The 14,684-nt window shown below is 47.0% G+C and overlaps 1 protein-coding gene across 6 annotated transcripts in view; it reads right to left on the minus strand.

Moving 5' to 3' along the window:
• The window catches only part of LOC146869661 (polymeric immunoglobulin receptor-like), a 264,598-nt gene that overhangs the window by 147,330 nt on the left and 102,584 nt on the right, over window positions 1-14,684 (minus strand). The gene's annotated exons all lie outside the window — the stretch shown is intronic.

Below are 14,684 nucleotides of genomic sequence, written 5' to 3' on the forward strand. Positions count from 1 at the left end.
GGGACCTGTTCGATATCAGACAACAAAGATCTGGATGCTTCATCATTTGGATGGAATTTATCCATAGAAGACAATGAGTAGATTTTGGACTTGGCTTTTTTGGTAGGTTCACCCCAAAACCTTTTGCCTGAAAGACTGTCATAGTGTTGGTGGTTTTAGGCCTCTGGGCACTTTAGCACTGTGGTCCAGTGTAAAGTGTGTGCGCTCTCTGTGTACATTTGGTGAAGTTGGCCTGCCGTCCTATAGGAATACATTGGGGATAAGTGTGTCCGTGGTAATTCCTGGTATGAGAGGAGCGCAGGGTCGAGTTTAGAATGTATGAACTTGTGAGAATAAATGCTGCGCGATAGTGTGCACAGATTTATGGTGTCTGGTGGAGAAATGCCACTTTTAGAAGTTGGCATTTCTGTGTGCTATGTGTCTGCCTGCCTGATGTGAATTGCATGTCTGGCTTGGGAGTGACAGGAGCTGAGAGGTGTGGGTGGCTCCAGGAGGGGCAGGGTGAGTCAGTGCTAGGCTGAATAGGACACCTGGGCTAAGAGTAGTGGGAGGGGTAACCCCTTGACTCTGAAAAGGATGGTGCCTGCCCTAGTGACTGCTGGCTCTGCCCCCTGTGGTGTGTCTGATCACCTAGCCCCCACCTGACAAAGGGGAAGAGGAGCTTGCCAAACAAAGTGCTCCAAATCCCCCCTGAACCGGTTGCATCTGGTTCCCCCATGCCCTGCCCTGTATACAAAGGATTTGGTGATATAAATATAGGGGCTGTGACCCCATAATGGTGTTCAGTTCTGTACTTTGGTGTGCTGATCCTGCTGGGGCGTGCTGCTGCTGGGACCCGGGGGGGGGCTGCCATGAGGGCTGCCTCCCTGGGCCCTGCATTGCCCCCTCATCTTTAAGGACTTATTCTCTAAACTTCAGGACCTTGGTTTGCTTCTAAGCACCTTGGGAGCGCTTGACTTTTACTTTTAAGAGCACCTGGCTCTTTGCTGCGAGCAGTGAGTGAGCCATTGCAGCACTACGCTGCATATAGAGAGAGAGAGGGAATCCCCCGGCGTAGGGATTCCCCCAGTGATGCTGGAAATGGCGGGTGCCCACCCCGCATTCTTTTGGTGCTTTCGGGTGCCCAACCCGCTTATGGAGTCTGCAGAAACACAGGTGTCCACCCCGCTGATACCTTTATTTAATTAGAGGAAGCCCACCCTGCGTTGCCGGTGAGAAATCATTGCCACGGCCAGAGCCGCTAAAGAATTGTCTTCCGGGCCGCTGCCCAGCACGACCAGGAAGGCAGGCAAGGCTGTGCTTTCCATGGGTGGGGCTTCCAAGAGGGAAGGGAAGCCCAGCGAGTGAGGAGTCCGGCGCCGGTGGTAATGCAGGGCTCCCATGAGAGAGGGAAAGCCCCGCGGTGGCGGCCGCCAGAAAAGAGAAGTCCCGGGTCCCAGGAGGGGGCCTGGGTGAAGAGAGGCGATGCGGCTCCAGCGCAAGGGAGCAGAGCCGGCCCCCATCGCGTCCGGAGCCAGAGAGCTAGTAAGTGACAGCTCTTCATGTTGGTGCCTGTTGGAGGCACAGATACTGAGCGGCCCCGTCTGGCCGCTCCAACGTGAGGGCACAGAGATGCCCGGGCCCCATACCATTGTTCATCCCAGTTGCCCCGCTCGCAGAGGGCAGCTGCAACGTGGAACATTTTGTTTCCAGAGCCCCAGTGAGGCCCCAGCAGGCACAATTGTGCCAGGGCCTATTACTGAGTCACAGCTGCGCCGCACCAGCGCAGGCAGCGGCACCGTTTTGCATAATTGATTCAGGAGTCCCTGAATGGGACAGAAGCGGCACAGTGGTGCCAGGCCTTCACTTGATCCCCAGCTGCGCAGCAATTAGTGCCAGCTGCAACGTTTAGGCCACAGTTCCTTGGGGCATTGTGAGAGGTAGGAGTGAGTTGCACTCCTTGGCCCCAGGGCAATGGCGCACGTTCGAACTATGCTGCATTGGCAGCAGCCCTGACATTCTGGACACAGGGTATTTGAGCCCCTTTGAGAAGACCAGTTGGCCAGGGGGTCAGTGATTTGTGTGGTATTAGGAAATGTGATGCTCTACAATGATTCATGCCTCTAAATGTGTTTGGGGATGAGATTATGTGTGTAATGTGATTATGCTGGTGAGATTATTTCCTACTGTGAGTTTTACCCCTAATGTGAGTTATGCTTAGGAGGTTAGAGTCTAATGTGTTTAGATTTATGAGATGATTGCATAATGTGTTTATGCTGGTGAGGTTGGCGCAGAATGTAATTTGCGCCTAATGTGATACTGTGCATAATATGGTTTATGTTGCAGGATGATGCTGAGTACAGTGGTTACCAGTGATTACTCGTTGTACGTTTATGATATGTCTTACTTTTACTAAGTTCGTTTTGTGATGGTTCTGACAGCAGTCCAGTGGGCCCTGTCAGGTGTATATAATCCCTTGTAGATATGACCTAGTGCTGGGTGGCATGATGTATATTATGTGATTACTATTCTAATGTGTTATGAGCATACAAAGGCTATTTTTGATATAACCCTGTGTGGAGTTCCTTTTGTGGTGTGCCTGGGATGTTGTTGCTGCGTGTGTGAGCAAAGGCTTTACACATGGCCTCCGGGATAAGCCTGACTGCTCGTGCCAAGCTACCAAGGGGGTGAGCAAGGGGTTATCTTCAGCATGTAACTCCCTTGCCCTGACTAGAGTGGTGGTTTCTGCCTGGTTGTGGCGCAAGCCTTAGCCAAGCAGAAATCCCAGGGAGGCCAGCACGCAGGGACACCCAAGAAGCTGCAGCTGGGTCCTGTTTACCAGGCTCCTCTTCCCTATTGTTAGGTGGGCGCTCGTCATCAGACACACCACAGGGGGGCGGTGCCAGAATTCACTAGGGCAGGCACAATCCTATTCAGGGACCAGGAACTTCCCCTCCCACTACTCAAAATGTAGTCCCATTCAGCCTAGCGCTGACTCACCCTGCCCCTCCTGGAGCCACACACACCTCACCAGCTCCTGTCACTCACAAGCCAGACATGCAATTCACTTCAGCCAGGCAGACACATAGCACACAGAGATGGAAACTGCTAAAAGTGGCATTTCTAAAATAGTTATAATAAATCTGCGCACACCATTGCGTAGCATTTATTATCACTATTCCAAACATACCAACTTGACCACGCTGCGCCTCTCATGTCAGGGATTACCACTGAAACACTTATCAAGGAATCCCCAATGCATTCCTATGGGAGGGCAGCCCCACAGTAGTGAGAAACCAAAATGGCTGTTTGTCACTACCAGGACATGTCACACACTTAAGGTGCATGTCCTATCTTTTACCTACAATGCACCCTGCCCATAGGGCTAGCTAGGGCCTACCTTATAGGTGACTGACATACAGTAAAAGGGGGGTCACAGACATGGCACACACTTTAGGTGCCACATCACAGCGGCAGTAACACTGCACGCACAGGCCCTAAAATGCCAGATACCTGAGATAGGTTTGAAAGGCTGCTTTGGTGGGTGGCGCATTCAGCGCTGCAAGTCCACCAGTAGCATTTAATTTATCAGCCCTGGGTATATGAGATACCAATTTACAAGGGACTGACAGGTAAATTAAACAGGCCAAACAGGTGTAGACCAATCTTACCATATTTAACAGAGAGAGTGCACGCACTTTACACTGGACAGCAGTGCTAAAGTGCTCAGAGTCCTAAAACCAACAAAACCATGTCAGAAATAAAAAGGCTAGGAGAAAGGCAAAAAGTTTAGGGATGACCGTGCAAAAAGGGCCAAGTCCAACAGTTACAGTTTAGCTTAATGGTTGTGAACAAGTTACTCTGGGAGAAGGTAATAAGGTTAAGATAGGAGATACTTAGTTAAGTAGATGTTTAAAGAAGTGAAGAAGAGGTTACAGGTTTAAAATTCAACAGGTAATGATTGAGTAGTTTTTATTTTAAATAGTTGCAAAGAAAGGATAAGGATGGGGAAACCTTAGGGGTGGGGGAGGAGGCGAATCAATGTATAGTGAGGCAAAGGCAAGTGCAATGTTGTGAGGTGCACCTGTCTCCACGGAAGCAGCCTTTTTCACACATATTAGAGCATGATGGTGGTCTGTGCTGCAACCTTTCAGCCCAAACAGAGAAGCTTTGATAAAAGAAGTGGATAGCTTTCCCCCAGCACAACCGCTGTGACTGATCACAACTCAAGTATGAGCGACCAAAGCAACAACAGCGTTAAAAAGAAATAATATACCAGAATCACCTGAAGCTCAGCCGCCATAATATCTAACAACAATTTAGAGGGGGAGCATATAAATATATATGTAATATTAACAGGAAATGGCTGCCCCATTATATGCCTAACCCTTTTACTCTGAGTCCTGACATGGTGTACAACACAGTGTCCTACGTAACAGGAGTCAAAGGGGAGACCCGGAACTTTACCTCCAAGAGGTTCCTGCACACCAGAACTTACCTGAAAAAGTTCTCACGGGCTACATGTTTCGAGATGTCTGTAGAGCAGACAAAAGAACAGCAAGTGTGTTTGACAAAGGGTGTCTCTGATTTACATTTTTTGATTGACACCAGCTAGGTCACGTGGTGCCTAGTTATAGGTTAGACACCTCATTACGGGCCATATTATCAAGGAATGGCGCTGACATTATCGCTGCTTTAGCAGCGATAATGGGCTTGATATTGGGCTTGATAGTATGCCCTTGTGAATTCCCATAGAAGCCCAGGTGCACACCAGAACCTGGGCTGCTCCCTGATAATATGGCCCAGAGTAAGTATTGGTTAGAGAAAATGGGTTGAGGAGGTAATGCCTGGTCAATAAAAGGAACGTATGGATGTTGGTGCAGTAAGCATCATGACAAGCACCTTATGCCCCATTTTGTATATTAAATGTCTTTGGTCGCTGTTTATTGCACGCAATGAACTTCAAACCATGCAGTTTCAAAATACAAAAGGTGCAATAAAAACTATTGCACCTTTTACAGGATCGCATGGGCGTTATATGACTCATATACTTCACTCAGTAGATACTTACCTGTCCCCTGTTTCACAGCTCGATCGTCTTCGATTGTTCACTGAAGCGTTTGTAAAGCTTAAGCAGCTTTCCAGTCATGTACAAAGAGACCGTGCCAAGACAGATATTCACTCAGCCAAATATTACTTCTCGGGAAGGATTATTAAAGACTTTTAGTTGATATGGAAATCCCCAGTAAAGGCTAAAGAGAATTTCCTGGTCCAACTTCCTTGAAGAAAGTGCATTGTCTGGAACTTTGTCAAACCTGTTTCTCAACAGACATCAGTGTGATGAAATATTTATTAAAAGAGAATGATTAACCTTGCAATGAGGAGTTAGAATGTGCTCTCTGTGGTGGCACACAAACATAACTTCAGTCTTCCTTCCTGGTACGTTGCCCATCACCTGGTTCCATGTTCAACTCCTGATCTTTGATGTGACAAACAAATGCATTTTGGGAGCTAAAGACTTGGGCCCATATGTACAAAATTCCTATTTTGCGATTCCTAAATTGCGAATCCATAGGAAATCGTTATTTGGGAACCGCAAAATGGAATGTATTTAATTTGCAATTTCCTGATAGGGATTCCTATGGAGTCGCAATTGCGATCAGGAAATCGCAAATTAGGAATTTGCTAAATTGGTATTTCCTAATAGGAAATCGCTCAATGTACACATATGGCCTAGATCCCCGTGGAAGCATTCTGATGAAGTACATCATTTCATCTTTGATCACCACCTAGTCATTTTCTTTTTGACTGTAATTTGGATTAAAGAAACCTCTTCACCAGAGACCTACAGAGCAGTGACTCCAGAATAACAAGCATTTGCAATGCAATAGGTCTGGCATTTATGAAAAACAGTTAACTTTAACTGCCAGTTTGAACCGCTTGGTGAAGCTGAGCTGGGTGACCAGGATGAAGTAGATGAGCTGTGGCACATCCCAGCTCCTGACACTGTTCCCGTAAGAGCCTGGACACCTTTGGTGCTACAAATAAAATCCTTCTCTCTAGCAATGTCCTTGCGGGCATGCAACGGGAGAATGGATTCTGACCGCCCAGCAACTGGAACATTTAATCAGACCAACAGGGTGTCCATCATTGACTATGTAATGATTGAGGCTAAAAATTGGGACAAGCTGCAGGACTTTAGAATAGAGAAAAGACAGGACAGTGACCATAATGCACTGATCTTAACATTGAAGCCAGGGTCTTTTGGCCTGAAAAATAGCGAGACCAAATTAACTTTGGCAATGCCCCCCCTCGTATTAATTAATAATAGAAGGAGGGTGAAATGGCCAAACCTGGAAAAGTCACCCCTGCAGCTTGCAAAAATCTATCAAATGGTGATACCATTTATAGCTCAGATGGCTGAAGAAAACGGGTATGCACAAGTACTGGACACACACAAACAGCTAGTCACGGTACTGGCCGATGTTTTCCACCCTGTAATTCGTGCCAAGAGGCGTGTACCGAAAAACTACCCCTGGTATAATACCGTCTGTAGGAACTTAAAAAAGGACTTCCTAACAGCAATCAAGCTAAAAAATAAACAGAACACTAGAGCTCTTAGGAAGGCATATAAGGAGGAACTATGTAGGAGCAAGATGGAATGGGAAGAGGAGATATGGGAAAAACTGAGGGAAGCCCTAATGCTAAAGGACGCAAAAAATTTTTGGGCAATAGTGAATAGTACCAAGAGAGATAGTGAGGAATCCTTTTTGCCAAACATTGCTCCCTCAGTGTGGGAAGTACACTTTGCCACACTGTATAGTTCTTCCCCGGGGGCAACCTTGGTGTATCCGGATGATGACAGGATATCTCAACTAGATGGCTCTCTTTGTACCATACTGGACCTGGATCCCCCGTGTGAGTGCAGAATACGGAGGCCTACAGACTGTGCGGACCACATAGACCACTCAGGTAATGGGGCTCGGCTGGCTGCCGAAAGCGTTGATAGGATCTCAATTAAGGAAGTGGAGTACGCTATCGCCAGGCAGCCCCCTAATAAAGCACCTGGTTTGGATAAAGTGCCCGGCGATCTCTTTCGCTCCCAAACCAAAATCTGGGCACCCTACCTAGCTGCACTGTTTAATGCAGTTTTACTGGGAACTAATATACCAGATACCTGGGCCGGGGTCGAAATTGTTCCTATTTTTATAAAAGGCTCTCCCTTAGTTCCCTCTAACTACAGGCCGATAAGCCTCCTGGATACTACACAGAAACTTATGGGGCGGATTATTCTGGATAGAATACTAGGGTGGGCAGAAGAGAACAAAATAATAACTACCCTGCAGGCTGGGTTCAGAGCTGGAATTTTGACCTTAGACCAGCTCTTTAGATTACAGGTTCTGTTCTGGAAGACTGTAAGCTTGGAGGGTGGTAGCTTATACCTGGTATTCGTAGATTTACGGGCTGCTTTTGATCTTGTGCCCAGGGAAAATCTATGGAGGGTACTGGAAGATCTAAAGCTCCCACCATACATACTTGAAGTTTTGAAGCGTTTCCACAAAGGGAACTACGCCCAGGTACGCTGTGGGAAGAACGGCGATTTATCGGACCCCTTCCCCGTTACCAGAGGGGTACGCCAGGGTTGCGCCCTGGCTCCCACGCTTTTTAGCCTCTACATAAATGGCTTGGTGGGCGATCTGGATGCTGTCAGAAATAGCGATGTCCCTCGGTTGTCATCTGGGTGGGTGCCTGCTCTGATGTTCGCGGATGACACCTTGTTGCTGTCGCGAACATCAACAGGCATCCAGAGGGTTCTAGACGGTTTTGTAACATTCTGCACCTTGAGGGGACTTGAGATCAATCTAGAGAAGACGAAGTATATGATCTTCGGCCCACCAAAATGCACCCGTCCCTGCCCACTTCTGAATGGCACCCCGCTAGAAAGGGTTAGAACTTTTGTTTATCTGGGTGTTACCCTGACTGAAGATTTCAGCTGGGGCCCCCAGGTAGTCAAATCTGCCCTGAGGCTCACACAGATAGCGGGTGGCATCAACAAGTTTCATAGGAAAACACAATTCAAACCAGTCTCCCCAGCTCTTGAAATGTACAGGGTTCAAGCTAGACCTGCCGCTTTATACGGCGCAGAACTTTGGGGTCATACTCGCGCATCGACCCTTTCTAAGGTTGAACATACATTCACTAGAAACCTGTTAGGGCTTCCCCAGAGCACACCGCTTACACCCATGAGACTAGACTTAGATCTAGAGCCCATCTCTGAACTTTTATCGATTCGACCCCTTCTGTACTGGAGAAGGCTATGGACAGTGCCCGAGCTCGATGATTATAGAGCTGAATTTTCAGCAATTTGGGACCAATTAAAGACTAAAAATATACCTTGGCTATCTCATATCAAAGCTGTAGCATATCAGATAGGCCTGCCACGATTATGGGAGACTCCTGGGGAAAGTTGTATAGCGGTCCAGAAATTTGAACTACTAGCACTACTTAGACAGCAAAACCTAGCTCTGTTATACCGTGCACAGTCCATGGGCAGGCTGACTACAGACTTTCTACAAGTGAAATTGGCACCCAGCAGGGAGGAGTTCTTAGATTTGATCCAGCCTCCTATGGCAAAAAAGCTATATATCCAGTTAAGGTATGGTTGCCTCCCAATTGGGGAACTGACCTGTAAATGGGCAGGGAGAGATGAGGGGGTTTGCCCTGGTTGCAACGAATCTAAAGAAGACCTAGCCCATATTTTATTCTTTTGTCCCGCCTATAAGGAAATACGTAGATCCTGGATTGTGCCACTGTGTAGAAATTTGGGTCTAAAACAGTGTGCGCAAACATGCAGGATATTACGTTATGATACTTCACCACCTATTGTGTTCACTGTTTCCCGTTTCTTATATGGTATGTGGCGTAGGAGGTCTGCCCTGATTAACTAACTGTAAAATTTGATTGTTCTTAATAATGATGTATAAAAACTCTATATCACCTCATCTTTGATAACTTCTGTTTAATAACTTTTTATCTTGTATGCATAATTATTTATGTTTTATCTTGTATGTATATATTTTATCTGTGCTTTTATGGTCACCGACCGAAATAAAGCTATCAAAGAAAAAAAAAAAAAAGAAAACTAGAGCTCTTGGTGTTGAAAATGACAATGTTTTTCTCTTTTGTTTTTTGTATGCAGTGGAGTAATGATATTTGCATAGCACTATTGCCATTCGTATGACCTTGCGGCGCTAAAGAACCAGAAGATGGAAATAGGTTATGAGGAAGGGGAGACAAGAGTAACATGCTGCCTGGAAAAACAAAAGAACAACACTGGAATTATATGCTACTGAAGCCAAAACATTTTATTCATGACTATGGGCCAGATGTAGGTGGCTCAATACCGGTTGGTAACGCCGAAATTCGGTAAATTTCAGCGTTGCCGACCGGTATTTAGCCATGTGCGATGTAGGTATTACCGAACGCCATCGGTAATATGGAATCTGTAAAAATAAGGGAAACCAGTTACCGATTCCTTATTTACCGATCGGCAGACACCAAAACACTAAAATACCGAATTGGTAAATAAGAAATCGGTAATAAATGGCAAATGCAATGTACCATAAATCGGTAACACCGAATTTGCAAAAATCGGTATTTAAGAATCGGTAATTACCACTGACTCAAAGCAGGTGGTAATCAGGTGCACTGCATAAAAACAGCCCCAAAATGCAACAGTGTGAACACAATGGTGACCCTCTATGTTATAGCAAGGCAGCTACGTTTGCGAGCAGCAGGACTGAGGGTCTGGAGACGGGAAGAGCATGTGTACAGACTGCGTGTCGCACTGTTCCAAATGACTGAGACAGAAATACATGAGAGGTACAGGCTACACCCACAAAGCATCATAGACCTGATACAGGACCTGCACCCATTCCTGGAGCATCAGACACCAAGGGCGCACGCCATACCAACACATGTGCAGGTGCTCTGTAGCCTGCACCTACTTGCATCAGGTAGCTACCAGGGGGTGATAGCTGTGGCAGGTGGTGTGTCACAGTGTTTCCTGTCCCGTTTCTTCAACTCCTTCTTGGATGCCATGATGCAGAGAATGCATCACTACATACGCTTCCCCAGCACACAGGCAGAACTGCAGAAGACAAAGCTGGATTTCTACCAAAAGGCACAGTTCCCACATGTAATAGGGTGCATTGATGGGACACACATACCAATCTTCCCACCTACAGCTACAGAATACATATACCGTAAATCCACGCATTCCATCAACGTGCAGGGGATATGTGATGCAGACAACATCATCACCGACATCGTGGCCACATTTTCAGGGAGTACCCATGACTCCTACATATTCAGGAACAGTGGGATCTGCACACGTCTGGCTGGTGGTGAATTCGGAGAAGGATACCTGCTAAGTAAATCAATGTGACACAACCTGATGTATACCTTGGATGAATGTATTGGTGACTCCAATTAATGGCACTTTCTTTCCCATTTAGGGGACAGCGCTTATGCCGTGCTGTCATTTATCCTAACTCCATACCTCAACCCTTCCACCCCAAGTGAGAAGAGATACAATGTGGCACATAAAAGCACGCGCAATGTTGTGGAGCGCACCTTTGAACTACTAAAAAGCAGGTTCCGTTGCCTCCACAAAAGTGGAGGTGCATGTCAGTACCGCCCCATCATCTGCTGAAAAATAATAGCAACATGTGCAATGCTGCATAACCTTGCCACAAAGAAAGGAATAGCAGTGGAACTAACTGACTCTGAGGACGTGGGTGAGGACTGTCCACAGCCAGAGCACAGCGCAGCAGGTGTGGCAGCACCACCAGATGGGAGACACAGACGGACTGAGATCACATGCAACTATTTCTGAGTAAGTAAGGAGACATAGCCAGTTACTGTATGTGATTGATGGGGTTTACATGATCATAGCACACAACCACAACTTGAAGTGCGTCACATGTTAGGCCTAAATCAAATGCAGTGTCCATACAAAAAATTGGTTACATCACCCATTTGAGTAAAACCATGATATGGCTGGCTCTACTTCCTGTGCCCAGGTGCTGCACTTCCACGTTCCTTCGCCCCACTGTCCACACTGCTAGTCTGTCCTGTTGCAGCGCTGTGGCATTTGCTGTGCCTCCTGGACTCTGTGGGAGGGGGCATGATGCTACTGCGGCTAGTGGCCTCTTCACTTTCACCCCCATCACCTGTAGTGTCCACCTTGTCAGTTTGTTTCATCTCCTCCTGCATGGCCACCGAGCGCCTGCACAGCAGAGAGGTGGCAGTGGAGAGGTTGTTCACCGCCTTGGTGTAATTATCAAGTCTCTGCCTCTCCCTGCACCTTGACAGATGGTCCTCATCTAATTTGCTGCACAGCAGCCTCACAGCATTGAACACGTCCCTCATGCCTTCAGCCATAGTAGTGTTCATGGAACAGATGCCCTTCTCAATACGGTGCATGTGGGCATTCATGTGTGCCATCTCCCGCTGCACTGACCTAATTGCTCTTCCTTGCAGGCTCTGGACCTTCAACATGTTCCCTTTAAGCCCAGCGAACACACACTCATCTTCGCCCTGAGAATGAGGACTGGCTGCCCTTGCCCTGCGGCTTCTGGAACGTGTATGGGCGCGCTCTGTGGGGGACTGTGACCCTGCCCCGTTGGCATCCTCAGCCACCTGGGACTGTTGTCCTCCTGTGCTGTTCTCCTCGGACCCCTCCATCTGCTGGAGGGTGGCCACTGAATGCCTCCTGCCGCTCGGTGCTGGTGGCATTGATGGTGGCGGTGGTGATGGTGATGGTGGTGGTGATGGTGATGGTGGTGGTGATGGTGGCGGTGGTGGTGGTGGGGTGGTGTGCCCTGCAGGTGACTGGACCTCCTCCTCTTGTCTCCTCTCTGTCCTAGGTGCCTTTACTTTGCTCCCCTCTGCTGCCCTGCGATATGGCTCGACTGTGAAGACAGAATGTACATATGCTCACTTATCTGGCAGCATTTGTATTGTAATAGATTTCATGCCTGCCAATCACACTGACTGTCCTCTGCTTGCTAATTGCTAATTGGTGACACATGCCTTTGGGTTCAGTGGACTGACTGTTCTGATGTGTTACATCTGACTACGTCTCCCATAATGCATTGCAGGTTTTAAGTAAAACATGTACTGGAGTCGGAGTCCCTATGCCTCTTTGGGGATTGGGGGTAGGGAGTGGGGGGCACAGCATGCTGTGAATGCATCTTACCTTGTTTGTTGGCAGCTCTGGCTGAGCTGTCTGCATCGCCAATCCCACTCACACTCTCTGGCTGGAGGGTGGACTCAACCAGGAGATTCAGAGCAGTTGGTGCAGGTGCTCTGTTCCTCCCTCCACCTGTACGGTCGTCCTGCTTCCGCCTCTCTGCCAGCCTCGCCTTAGCAGACTTCCTCAGATCATACCACCTTTTTTTTAGGTCCTCAATGGAGCGCTGGATGACTCCGATGGCATTTATTTTTTCATGAATTGCAAGCCAGATCTTCCTTTTCTGTGACTCTGGCACGTGCAGGGACTGGTTCCCAAATAATTTTTCATGGTCCTTGGTCACATCCTCAATGAGGACCTCCAGCTCTCTCTCACTGAATTTTTGCTTCCTTTTTCTTTCAGATGCCTCCTTCTCCCTCTCCTGGTTGGCCATTTTGCTAAGTATTGGTAGCAAATTTCAGTTGAGTTGCTCCTGGCTTCTCTGCTCTGCTCCCTGCCTCACAGTCAGCTCCAGGTTCAGTGCAGCTGCATGGGTGTGGCCACTTCCTGTTTGGGAGGTAATGAGGATGCACAGGATTGGCTGATTCCACAATTACCGATTTTTTAAACTACCGAATCGGTATTTACCGATTTGGTATTGAGGAGTCGGTAATAACGAATCGGTAATGGGGATTCGGTATTTATTTTTTACCGATTCATTCCGAATCGCTATTTTTTAGCGATTTTTACTGATTACAACTACAAACACATCATAGCTAAAACACAAGCAAAGAAAAGCAGGCAAGGTGGTGCTGGGCACTGGCATGTTATTTCCAAAGTTTAATCTGTCACCGTACAGTTGCTGATTGTTGAATTCAAGTACTCAAATGGTACTAATGAGGCCAATCTTTTCCCCAGCCAGTAGTTATTGTACCACATATTGTTCTTAGTGAAGCGCTCTCACCCACCCCTGGGCCTTTATTTGTAATAAATAAAGCTTAAAAATAAACATAGATGCACAGATGGACCCACACAAACGTGCAAGCACAGATACAAATAAACATGCATGAACAGACAGAAACGTGCACACAGACATGTACACATTTGGAAACACAGCCACCTGCAGCTGTATACACAAAGAGATGCAACCACACAAGCATACACACACACACACACATACAGTCATATACAAATATGCATGCAGGCACGAGCACATACAAACACAGACACGGGCACACAGACATGCACATTACCAAGAGGAGATATATTTGCACACTCACACATGCATGCACATATACAAGCACACACACACACAGGCATTCCTACATACCTACACATATGTGCACACTGAGACACAGTCTCGTGTGTCTTGGCTCAATGATTGGCACTGAGCCCAACACTTTTCAACCTTTCTGTTGCACCACTCGCGACAATTATCAAAAACGTGGGCTTTCATCTGGTGTCCTATGCCAATTACACCCAAATTGTGATGTCACTGGCAAAACCGGAAAATGACTCGGGCATGGCACTCAGAACATGTATGACCAATGTGAGTAAGTGGATGGACTATAACTACCTTAAATTAAATGCCACTAAAACTGAGGTCATCCTTTTTGGTAACAACCCCTCACTCTGGACGCTGGAATGGTAGCCACCCGAACTGGATTCACTTCCTGAACCCTCTAACTGAGTCAAAAATCTAGGCATCCTGATAGATAAAGAGCTGAAGTTCAAGGACCAAGTAAATAAAATGACATCAACCTCTTTTCTTTCGCTAAGGCTCCTAAAAAAGATTGAAAAATTCTTGCCCCCTGAACTCCTGCGAACGGCTCTTAGCGCCTTGGTTCTCACTAAGATAGACTATTGCAACAGCCTTTATCTTACTCTCGCAGTGAGCCTTGAATAGAGGCTCGAGGCTGCAAAACACCGCTGCTCGCTTTCTCGTCAAAATCCCCATACATGATTCAGCAAGAGGGGCCATCAGGAAATTACACTGTTTGCCGATTAAACAACGATGTAGGTTTAACGCTCTCTGTCTGGCCTATAAAGCATTGCATGGACTGGGGCCAGCCCATTTCAGAGAGAAACTCAATTGGTATGTCCCAGCAAGGACTCTCCATTCCGGCTCCACCATGAACCTGATTGTTTCTCCTTTTAGGAGAACCAACTGGGGTGGGAAGAGCTTTTTAGGGCCACAGCAGTGCTGTGGAACAGCCTCCCATTGACATTAAAAGCTGCCCCCTCCCTAATTACTTTCAGAGAAGCCTTAAAGACCTGGCTGTTACTGCAGGAGTAACAGGTACCCATCCACTGGCTAAACTCGATTGGGCAACTACTGCAGCAACTTTTTATTGTGTTCCTACTGCGCCAAGATGCCTACCGGCATTAGTTGCGCTTTATAAATTATATAAATAAAAATAAATCAAATATTTATTTTACACCTTTGGAAAATGCAAGCATTTGAAGTGTT

The sequence above is a fragment of the Triturus cristatus genome, chromosome 1_1, assembly GCF_964204655.1.
Source record: "Triturus cristatus chromosome 1_1, aTriCri1.1, whole genome shotgun sequence".
In the NCBI taxonomy this organism is placed as follows: Eukaryota; Metazoa; Chordata; class Amphibia; order Caudata; family Salamandridae; genus Triturus; species Triturus cristatus.